The following is a 12855-nucleotide window of genomic DNA, read 5'->3' on the forward strand; positions in this document are numbered from 1 at the left end:
AGCTTATCCCAAGAGTCCAGGCTATCTTTAGGTTGTGAGTCCAACCATGTTCTAGCTCTGTCTCTTACAGCAAAAGGGAAAAGCATGAGCCTATAGACTTCAGGATCTACTTCATTCATCTTTATAGTCTCACAAATCTGCAAGAACTCAGTTAAAAACTAGTAAGGATCTTCAGATGGAAGTCCATAAAACTTGCAGTTCTGTTGCATTAGAGCAACTAATTGAGGTTTCAGCACAAAATTGTTTGCTCTAGTGGCAGGGATGGAGATGCTTCTTCCATTAAATTTGGACGTTGGTTTAGTGAAATCACCTAGCATTCTCCTTGCATTATTGTTGTTGGGTTCGGCTGCCATCTCCTTCTATTGTTCGAAAATTTCAGAAAGGTTGTCTCTGGATTGTTGTAATTTAGCTTCTCTTAGTTTCCTCTTCAGAGTCCTTTCAGGTTCAGGATCAGCTTCAACAAGAGTGTCTTTTTTCCTGTTTCTGCTCATATGAAAGAGAAGAGAAAAAGAAAAGGAAGAAGAATCCTCTATATCTGGACAAAGAGGATCCTTATTATTAGTAGAAGAAGAAAGGAATAAAAGTGGAGAATCCAATCACAAGGGTGAGGATAGAGGCAGTTATTGGTGATGAAGAGAGGTGAAAAGAAGTGTTAGTAAATAAATAAATAAATAGAAGAAGAGAAGAGAGGGAAAATTCGAAAATAATTTTGAAAAAGTAGTTAATGATTTTCGAAAATTAAAGATAAGATGTAATTAAAATTAAAATTTAAAACAATTAGTTAATTTAAAAAGAATTTTGAAAAAGGGATGAGATATTTTCGAAAATTAGAGAGGGAAAAGTAGTTAGGTGGTTTTGAAAAAGATAAGAAACAAACAAAAAGTCAAATAGTTAGTTGAAAAAGATATTAAAGTCAAATTTGAAAAGATAAGAAGATAAGAAGTTAGACAAGATATTTTGAAATCAAATTTTTGAAAAAGATAAAATTTTGAAAAAGATATGATAAAAAGATAAGATAAGAAGATATGATAAAAAGATAGGATTGAAAAAGATTTAATTTTTAAAATTAAAATTAATTACTTATCTAACAAGAAACTAAAAGATAAGATTCTAGAATTTAAAGATTGAACCTTTCTTAATAAGAAAGTAACAAACTTCAAATTTTTGAATCAATCACATTAATTGTTAGTGTAATTTCGAAATTTTGAAATAAAATTAAGAAAAAGATTTTTTGAAAAAATATTTTGAAATTTTCGATTAATAAGATAAAAATGAAAAAGATTTGATTTGGAAAAGTTTTGAAAAGATAAGATTTTTTTAAATTGAAATTTTGACTTGACTTGTAAGAAACAACTAATTTTTAAAAATTTTTGACTAAGTCAACCCAAAATTTCAAAAATTTGGAGGGAAATAAGGAAAAGATATTTTTTTATTTTTGAATTTTTAATGAGGAGAGAGAAAAACACAAATATGACCCAAAACATGAAAATTTTGGATCAAAACACATGATGCATGCAAGAACACTATGAATGTCAAGATGAACATCAAGAACACTTTGAAGATCATGATGAACATCAAGAACATATTTTTGAAAAATTTTTGATGCAAAAAAAACATGCAAGACACCAAACTTAGAATTCTTTAATCCATGGACACTATGAATGCAAAAATGCATATGAAAAACAACATACAACACAAAACAAGAAATCATCAAGATCAAACAAGAAGACTTGTCAAGAACAACTTGAAGATCATGAAGAAAACCATGAATGCATAAATTTTCGAAAAATGCAAGAAAAATTTTTAAAGCATGCAATTGACACCAAACTTAAAAATTGACTCAAGACTCAAACAAGAAACACAAAATATTTTTGAATTTTTTTATTTTATGATTTTTTTGTATTTTTATTATATTTTTCGAAAATTATTTTTTTGGAAAAACAAAAAATAGAGAAAAAATTTTGAAAAAATTTTGAAAATTTTTTTGAAAAGAAAATTACCTAATCTGAGCAACAAGATGAACCGTCAGTTGTCCATACTCGAACAATCCCCGGCAACGGCGCCAAAAACTTGGTGCACGAATTTGTGATCATCAACAATGGCTCCAATAATTTGGTAGCTCTCACACGTGAATTACACTTAGTCACAACTCTGCACAACTAACCAGCAAGTGCATTGGGTCGTCCAAGTAATACCTTACGTGAGTAAGGGTCGATCCCACGTAGATTGTTGGTATGAAGCAATCTATGGTCATCTTGTAGATCTCAGTCAGGCTGATTCAAATGTGATTGGATTAGATAATTAAAAGATAAATAAAATAAACAGGAAATAAAGATAAAGTTACTCATGTAATCCAATGGTGGGAATTTCAGATAAGCGTATGGAGATGTTGTGTTCCTTCCGAATCTCTACTTTCTTATTACATTCATCCAATCCTTCTTACTCCTTTCCATGGCAAGCTGTATGTAGGGCATCACCGTTGTCAATGACTACATCCCATCCTCTCAGTGAAAATGGTCCAAATGCTTTGTCACAGCATGGCTAATCATCTGTCAGTTCTCAATCAGGTTGGAATAGAATCCCGTGATTCTTTTGCGTCTGTCACTAATTCCCAGCCTTTAGGAGTTTGAAGCTCATCACAGTCATTCAATCCCGAAATCCTACTCGGAATACCACAGACAAGGTTAGACTTTCCGGATTCCCATGAATGCCGCCATCAATTCTAGCTTATACCACGAAGATTCTGATTAAGGAATCCAAGAGATATGCGCTCGGTCTAAGGTAGAACGGAAGTGGTTGTCAATCACGCGCGTTCATAGGTGAGAATGATGATGAGTTTCACGGATCATCACATTCATCAAGTTGAAGTGCAACGAATATCTTAGAACAGGAATAAATCGAATTGGATAGAAAATAATAGTAATTGCATTAAAACTTGAGGTACAGCAGAGCTCCACACCCTTAATCTATTGTGTGTAGAAACTCCACCGTTGAAAATACATAAGTGAAAGGTCTAGGCATGGCCGAATGGCCAGCCCCCATGATCTGAGAACTAAACGTCCCAAGATGTCTAATACAATAGTAAACTATCCTATTTATACTAGACTAGCTACTAGGGTTTACAGGAGTAAGTAATTGATGCATAAATCCACTTCCAGGGCCCACTTGGTGTATGTTTGGGCTGAGCTTGATCTATCCACAGCTGAGGCTTCTTTTGGAGTTGAACGCCAAGTTGTAACGTTTTTTGGGCTTTCAACTCTGGTTCATGACGTGTTTCTGGCGTTCGACTCCAGAATGCAGCATTGAACTGGCGTTGAGCGCCAGTTTACATCGTCTAATCAAGAATAAAGTATGGACTATTATATATTGGAGTTCTGTAGCTCCAGAAAATCCATTTCGAGTGCAGGGAGGTCAGATTCCAACAGCATCAGCAGTCCTTTGTCAGCCTCCTATCAGAGTTTTGTTCAGGTCCCTCAATAGAAAAACACACAAACTCATAGTAAAGTCCAGAAATGTGAATTTAGCATAAAAACTAATGAAAATATCCCTAAAAGTAACTAGATCATACTAAAAACTACATAAAAATAATGTCAAAAAGCGTATAAATTATCCGCTCATCACCTCTCTTATTACTATTCGATGCTGTGATATGTGTGTTAAGTGTTTTTAGAGATTACAGGGTAGGAATGGCTCAGAGGATGGAAAGGAAGCATGCAAAAGTGGAAGGAATACAAGAAGTTGAAGAAGTTGCTAAGCTGTCCAGCCTGACCTCTTTGCACTCAAACGGTCATAACTTGAGCTACATGGTCCAAATGAGATGGTTCCAGCTGCGTTGGAAAGCTAACATCCGGGGCTTCGCAACGATATATAATTTGCCACAGCTGCATCGAAGTTAGATTACGCGAACGCGTGGATGATGCACCCGCATCGCATCTGCAAAATTTCAATCCATGCAAACGCATGGACGAGGCTTCCGTGTCACTTTCCCGCGACTTGTACGTACCAAAAAATGCTGGCAGCGATTGTTGGGCTGTTTCTGACCCAATTTTTGGCCCAGAAAGTACATATTAGAGGCTATAAAGTGGGGGAATCCATTCATTCATCATGGGATACTTCATACTTCATATCAGATCATACACACAATTTTAGGTTTCTTAGATGTAGTTTTTAGAGAGAGAGGCTCTCTCCTCTCTCTTATGATTTAGGATTAGGATTCTTCTTAAAGGATTTAGGATTTCTTCTTCTCGATTTCCAGGTTCAATATTCTTTTTATTTATTTTCTCTTTTATTTGTTTATGAACTTTTCCATGTTGGGTTTGATATCTTTTATCTAATATAAATTGAGGTATTTCAGACATATGACTTTTATTTAGTTTCTACATTCTTGGCTTTGGTTGATTAATTGGTAACTCTTGAGTTGTCAAACTCATCGTGATTGATAATTGATATCTTTGCTGATTGATTTAGATTCCTATAACTCTAGTCTTTCCTCAGGAGTTGACTAGGACTTTAGGTATTAAATTCATTTATCCACTTGACTTGCCTTCATAGTTAGAGATTGACTTAGTTGGAGCAAAAATATAATTCTCATCACCATTGATAAGGATAACTAGGATAGGACTTCCAATTTTCATATCTTGCCAAGAGTTTTCTTAGCTATTGATTTAATAATTCCTGCAATTTATTTCTCTTGTTCAAACCTTTTAAAAACCCAAAAATACTATTTTCCATAACCAATAATAAATCATACTTCCCTGCAATTCCTTGAGAAGATGACCCGAGGTTTGAATACTTCGGTTTATAAATTTTATTGGGTTTGTTACTTGTGACAACCAAATGTTTGTATGAAAGGATTTTCTGTTGGTTTAGAAGCTATACTTACAAGGCGATTATATATTTTTAAATTTCTTTACCGAGAGAAAATCCGATTCGTCAAAATGGCGCCGTTGCCGGAGAACTACAAACGTGTGCCTTATTATTGGTTATTGTAAATATTTTTCTTGTTTGTTTTCTTTGCTTTGATCTAAAAATTCTAAGTTTAGTGTCATTTTATTGTTTTTCTCTTTCCTCATTAATTTCAAAAATATATTTTCTCTTTATTTTTGATTTTTTTCAAAAATTACAAAAAAAAAACAAAAGAAAAAATTCAGATTTTTATTTTAAAATTTTTATCTTACTTATCTTAGTTTTAAAATTCAAAAATCAAATCTTTTTTCAAAAATCATATCTTTTTTAAAATCTTTTCTAATCTTTTTTTTTTCAAAAATCATATCTTTTTCAAAATATTTTCTTTTTGTTAGTCTTTGTTTTATTTTTTTCTACTACTATGAACTCTCACCCCTTTGGCTTTGAGTCTGGTTACAATTATGTTACAGGAAGAGGAAATTACAATGAGAACATGCATCAAGGTTGGGACAATCAAAGATGGGAGGAGACACAAGGATTTGATCAACCCTCATGGCAACAACCACCTCCAATGGACTATCAACAACCGTTCTGTGATGCATATCAAGGCAATGGCTATGGTGAGCGCTCTTTTGATTATCAACAACCACCATCATATGCCTATGAACTCCCTCCTCAACATGATTTTAGACCACCATACTCACAAGCCCCTTACCACCAAACACCCTCATATGATCCTAACCCTTATCCACCATACCAACCACCTTATGAGCCATATGAACTATATCTAGAACCACCCCAATTTCAACCCAATTACTCCCAAGAATTACCACCTCCATATACACCATGTCCATATCCATCTATCCAAGAGCCATATGATCCTAATCATGCAATCCAAGTGGAACAAGAATGAAGGGATCATCTCAAGGAATCAGTGGATCGATTTCATGCAACTCTATATCAACTAAATCAAGCGATAAGTCGATTAGCTTCCCAACGCTCAGACACTCAAAGTGCTCCAATGGCTACATGTGGAGAATCAATAAAAGAGCGTAGCATAAAGGAGACACTAGAAACTCCAATGGACAATGAGGAACATACCTTTGTATTGGAACAAGTGGAGGAAACCGTTAGCTGAAGAAGAGGAAGTGGTTAAAGATTTAGGAGATGCAGAACCTCCATGGGAAAGTCAAGTCATAGAGCCTCTTTCCAAGACGTGTGAATTTGATGTTGAAGAGAGTGTACAACCTCCAAGGCATATCATGGTTGAAGACTTAGAAGAGGTTGATCAAGAGACGGAGGCTAAAGAAGCAGAAGCACAGCCTCCCATGCCCTTGGTAAGCAATGAAGAAGATATTAAATTGGAAGAAAGCTACCAAGAAGAAGAGGTTGAAATTGAAGAACCTTGCAAAGAGGTGGAAGATGTCAAAGAGGAGCACAAGGGAGTGGAACTTGCAAGTTCATTAGAAACACCTCTCCCATGGCCATTACCGTCCAACACAATGTTCAAGTGGGTAAAATTCTTATCCTTGACCTTTACCTTCCCACTTGAATATGGGCTACTGGAGACGGATGGTTAACTTAGAGCTCTTTGTGGCATTAAGAGTAAGAGAAAGATGGTTAGTGGTGGGCAACACAATCCTAGGTTCATTATGGCTGAAAGCTCAAAGTTTAAATGCAAGTGTTGGTGCAGAGCTCAATTTAATGGGTCTAGGATGTTGTTTGGCCGCTTCAGTGAGAATTCAAATTGCTTGTCACCCGGCTGGAACAATGATGATCAACTTGAAGACGGGTGTCGAAACAAGATTTGGGATCCGGGAATATATGAGGATCAACTTTGGGAGCTCAAAGCTTGTGGAGAACTTCATCAACGCTTGGTGAATTTATTTGCAGATGTTGAAGCTTATTGGAAGTCCAAGCGTTGGTGGCAGTTTCAAGATGAGTTCAAGCACAAGCCACCATGACAAAGAGCTCACCAAATGTCCAACTTAAGGACTTTAACTAAAAGTGCTAGGTGGGAGACAACCCACCATGGTATGATCGTCCCTTTTTCAGTTTTAATTTTAGTTTCTTTTGTTTGTTTTTAAGTTTTGATTGAATCTGGAATCATGCATAACATTCATATTAGCATTGCATTCTACATTTTGCATATTAAAAAAAAATGCACGCGATGCGACAGCGTCGCTGACGCGTCCGCGTCAAATGTGCGATGGGAAGAAAATAAGATTGAACAGAAAGTCACGCAAAAGTGTGGCTGGAGGTATGTCTTTGGCACAATTTAACCCATGCGACCGCGTCACTGACGCATCCGTGTCATGTGGGAAAATTGCCTCCCACGCGTCCGCGTCACTTACGCGAAACGCATGCCCTAAAAATCGACGTAAAAAGGGTATATGGCAGCAAGTTGTGATGGAGTGGGGCTGGAACCGTGCTAGAAGCACAAGCCCTACCACGCGAACGCGTGCCCCACGCGTCCGCGCCGTTTTTTAAAACAAGGCCAACCACGCGATTGCGTCCACCACGCGATCACGTCCACCACGCGACCGCGTCACCCTAAAATTTGGCAATATGAGTTTCAAACAGAGAGTTGCACGACTGCGAGGCTGCCCTTGTGCTAATGGCACAAATCGATCCACGCGACCGCATGGGTGATGCGTCCGCGTCATTTCATAAAAGCGCTATCCGCGCGAACGCGCCACTCACGCGTCCGCGTCACAAGCGGCGCACAGCTTATCCAAATCAGCGAAATATCTTATCTTTTTCTTCCCCAAATCTAAATCTTTTCTTTCCCTTCTTTTTCTTTTTCTTTCTTTTTCTTTTAATTGGTGTTGAAAATTTATTTGGGTCATTATTTTGCTTATGGATTATTAAGGAATTGGTTGACAATTATATATTTCTTTTTATAGGGTTGCTTGAATGTTCAATTTAATACTTTCAATAACTTATTTACCATGCATGCTAAGTGTTTGTGAAAAAGCCCGTATGGCATCATGCACTACTTTTATATTATCCTACTACTTTAATGCCTGTTTTTCACAAAACCCCTTTTATATTTTATTAATTAAAATATAATTGTCAATACAAACAGATTGTTAGTTTGAAAGAGATGATAATCTAACTTGGACATTTAATGCTTGATCCATGTTACTCATGTCTTTGCCGGCATGCCAATAAATACCTTGTATTTAACTGTCATCACATGCACTTGCTATATTTCCATTGATGACATTTCACATGTAGTCATGACCATGTGTTAACGTCATTCTTCTTTACTGTGCATTGATTACCACCTTTCCTGTTCTCTTCCTTGCTCTAACCCTTAGCTTTACAAAGTTACTTTCTTTTTCCCTTTTCAGGATGGCCACCAAGAAGGGTAGAGAGAAAGCTACTCCCAAACCACCGGCAAGGAAAGGAACAAAAAGAGCACCAGCTGAGGAACCACAACCCCCATCCACTCGCACATCTTAGCATGCACCGAGGACGGTGCAATATTTAAGTGTGGGGAGGTTGATACCGACTTCCAGGGGTTAGTTACCTTCTTTTCAACACCAATACTCTATTTTCTTTGTTTGTTCATTATTGCATTTGCATATTTAATTGCATGTTTGTTTGATTTTATGCATTTAGTCACTACTTGGTTAAAGTAATATTTTCTTTTTCAAGAAACTTTTATAGTATTTCACTAATTTAAATCAAAACTTTTGTGTTAAACTTGTTTGGAAGTTGTATTTGGAACATAGTTTTTGAGCCAAAGAACACACAACCCGTAAGATTTTGAGCCTAATTACATGGTTACATTATTTAGCCATAATATTTTATTCTCGTGTGTTTTCTTCTCTATGATTGCAATTTTTACTTTGTTTCAATCTATATGTCTATTATTTAGTATATTTACATGCTTGCATATGATTGAGGCCATTACTTGTTTTTGCTCACTTATCCCAAATAAGCCTACCCTTTTATGTCACCCTTGTTAGCCCCTTTGAGCTTTTTATTCCCCTTCTATTTTATAACCACATTACTAGCCTTAAGTAGAAAAATAAATTAAAAATCCCAAGTTGAATCCTTGGTTAGCTTAAGATAGATATTGTGTATAATTTAAGTGTGGGAAATTTTATGGAAACATGGGATGATAGGAAAAAGTAGGGAATTAAATTGAATAAGTTATTTGAAAATTTGGGAAGCATGCTCATGTGAAATCAAAATAATTAAATTACCATGTGCATTGATAAAAAAATTTAAGTAATTAAATAAGGGGATACAAAAAAAATAATATTACCCCAAATGCAAAAAAAAAAAAAAAAAAAAAATGCACATGGGACAAAATTGAATCAATGCACATGGGACAAAATTCAAAAATAAGTTTGATACATAAGCATGTCATACAAAAGTGGAAAAAATTTGGGTAGCTAGGTAAAGCATTTTTAAATTATATAAAGTGTGTATGTTAGGTGAGATCTTAGACTAATCAAGGATTCACTTTGTTAGCTCACTTAGCCTTATATATACATCCTTACCTTTACCTCAGCCCCATTACAACCCTGAAAAGACCTCATGATGTTTGCATTGGTATACTAAATATTTGTTGATTGGTTAGATGAAGAACAAAGTTTAGAAAGCATGACTAGGGAATAGTAGAGTAATTGACCCTAGACACTTGAGAGATTAGAGTGCATATAAACTACCAGTGAGGGTTCAATGCTTGATTCTATGTTCCCTGCTTTCATGAGCTATCTTCTTACAAGTTTACTTGTCTTTTATTGTGTAATTTGAATTAGTGGAATTTGATTCATATTTGTCTTGGAGAACTTAGTTACTTTTAACCAAGTAGGTAAAAACATTTTACATGTAGTTACATTTACATAGATAGGTTGCATTGCATACTCTCTATCATTCCTCCTCACTCTTTTATAGCTTCTCTTGAGCTTAGCATGAGGACATGCTAATGTTTAAGTGTGGGGAGGTTGATAAACCACTATTTTATGGTTTATCTTGTGCTTAATTGAGTGGATTTTATCAATCTTTCATACACTTGTTCATACAAAATGCATGGGTTTACATTCTCCATCCTGATTTTGTGCTATGACTGGAAACATGCTTCTTTGGTCTTAATTTAGCTAATCTTAATCCTCTCTTATTACCATTCGATGTCGTGATATGTGTGTTAAGTGTTTTCAGAGATTACAGGGCAGGAATGGCTCAGAGGATGGAAAGGAAGCATGCAAAAGTGGAAGGAATACAAGAAGTTGAAGAAGTTGCTAAGCTGTCCAACCTGACCTCTTTGCACTCAAACGGTCATAACTTGAGCTACAGATGTCCAAATGAGATGGTTCTAGTTGCATTGGAAAGCTAACATTCGGGGCTTCCCAACGATATATAATTTGCCATAGCTGCCCCGAAGTTAGCTGACGCGAACGCGGGGATGACGTGCCCACGTCGCATCTGCAAAAGTTCAATCCATGCAAATGCGTGGACGACGCTTCCACGTCACTTTCCCGCGACCTGTACGTCCAGAAAATGTTGGGAGCGATTTTTGGGCTATTTCTAACCCAGTTTTTGGCCCAGAAAGCACAAATTAGAGGCTATAAACTGGGGAAATCCATTTATTCTTCATGGGATACTTCATACTTCATATCAGATCATACATACAATTTTAGGTTTCTTAGATGTAGTTTTTAGAGAGAGAGGCTCTCTCCTCTCTCTTAGGATTTAGGATTAGGATTCCTCTTAAAGGATTTAGGATTTCTTCTTTTCAATTTCCAGGTTCAATGTTCTTTTTATTTATTTTCTCTTTTATTTGTTTATGAACTTTTCCATGTTGGATTTGATATCTTTTATCTAATATAAATTGAGGTATTTCAGACATATGACTTTTATTTAGTTTCTACATTCTTGGCTTTGGTTGATTAATTGGTAACTCTTGAGTTGTCAAACTCATCGTGATTGATAATTGATATCTTTGCTGATTGATTTAGATTCCTATAACTCTAGTCTTTCCTCAGGAGTTTACTAGGACTTTAGGTATTAAATTGATTTATCCACTTGACGTGCCTTCATAGTTAGAGGTTGACTTAGTTGGAGCAAAAATATAATTCTCATCACCATTGATAAGGATAAATAGGATAGGACTTCCAGTTTTCATATCTTGCCAAGAGTTTTCTTAGCTATTGATTTATTAATTCCTGCAATTTATTTCTCTTGTTCAAACCTTTTAAAAATCCAAAAATACTGTTTTCCATAACCAATAATAAATCATACTTCCCTGCAATTCCTTGAGAAGACGACCCGAGGTTTGAATACTTCGGGTTATAAATTTTATTGGGTTTGTTACTTGTGACAACCAAACCTTTATACGAAAGGATTTTCTGTTGGTTTAGAAGCTATACTTATAACGCGATTATATATTTTTAAATTTCTTTATCGACAGAAAATACGATCGTCAGTGAGGAACTAGTTTCTTACTCGAATTACACTTCAAGTTCAACCTCAGATAAGACTGGTGAATTGGGCGAAACCCCTTCACCACCCTCATAAGCTAATCGACACCGAGCTCGCCTAATACGTGAAATAGTACTTTAGATCTCAGGATCAAATGTGGCTAAGCTTGGATCCGGTAACGAACGTGTCATCAAATGCAATTATGTAAATAAAATAAATATTTACACCAACCAATAATTTATCACACTGTTGCAACTCCCCGGCAACGGCGCCAAAAATTGACGTGCGGAAAAATGCCGGTTAAGAAATATAAATAAAAATTGCGTTGTCAGTACAGTCTTAACCGATGAATCCCGCTGTCAATTTAGAAGATGTCACAATTTAAGAATAAAATACTTGGAGTAGAATTTTCAAGTCGTTTCCCAAAGAGTTGACAAAAGAGTGTAACTTATTGGTCAGGAATTATCTGAGAAAATGTAGAGTTGTGAAACAGAAAAATAAATGATTATCAATTGAAGTAATAAAAATTAACAAGAGGTTTTATAAATTTGAAATAAAAAGCCTTGACTAGGAGAAGATTAATTGGAATTTCTATCCTTGTTGATTTTCCCAAGTATAATAGCAAGAGGTTGTTGCTTCTACTTAGTTATCCTTTACCTAATAAAGAAAAGTTAAGTAACTAAACCAACTTTGATTCACAAGTCGTAATCCCCTCCTAGGGAAGGATTAGAGTTAGTGAATAGAGAGTCAGCCAACAAATTCCAATCACAAATTAATACTTGAGTATTCCAACTCAAGGGTTTCCTATTAATCAACTCCAAAGTCAAGTTAGGAGTCTACTCCATTGACATGGATGCCACTTTCGCAAACATATAAAGGGAGTAGAAAGAAGACATGGTAATAAAAATTAGTTTAGTAAAAGCAATTTTTGAGCTAAAAAAGTAATTGGAGATAATCAAACAAATAATGGAATTAAATGTAAAAATAATCTTTGCATTTATAAATCCCAAAATCAAAGATATCCATATATGACTCTAAACAAACTGAATGGAAAAACAAAAGAGTAAGGAAATAAGAAAGCAAACTATAGTGATAGAGACTTCAATCGAAGGTAGTAACTCTCTCAAGATCCAATCCAAAAGCGTAAAACTAAAACTCTCCAAATGTGAAGAACCCTAGAGGAAGTAGTAATGTTTTTTCTCTAGAATTTAAAACTTAAATAAAACTAAAGTGAAAGTGAATATCCCTTGAGTCTCAGCTTGCCCCTTGCTTCTAGTCTATGTTTCTAGGCTTGAAATTGGGTCCAAAAGCAGCCCAAAATTGCCCCCTATGATTTTCGGTTAGTGCAGCACGTGACGCATTATCACGCGTATGCGTCGCCCACGTGTACGCATCACTGCAAAATTTTCTATTCATACGTATCCGTTGCTCCACGCGTACGCGTTGCTGAATTTTCTTCTGGTTATGCGTACGCATCGCTCCACGCATGCGCGTCGATGCTCACTTATGAAA

This window comes from Arachis duranensis, chromosome 1 (genome assembly GCF_000817695.3).
Source record: "Arachis duranensis cultivar V14167 chromosome 1, aradu.V14167.gnm2.J7QH, whole genome shotgun sequence".
In the NCBI taxonomy this organism is placed as follows: Eukaryota; Viridiplantae; Streptophyta; class Magnoliopsida; order Fabales; family Fabaceae; genus Arachis; species Arachis duranensis.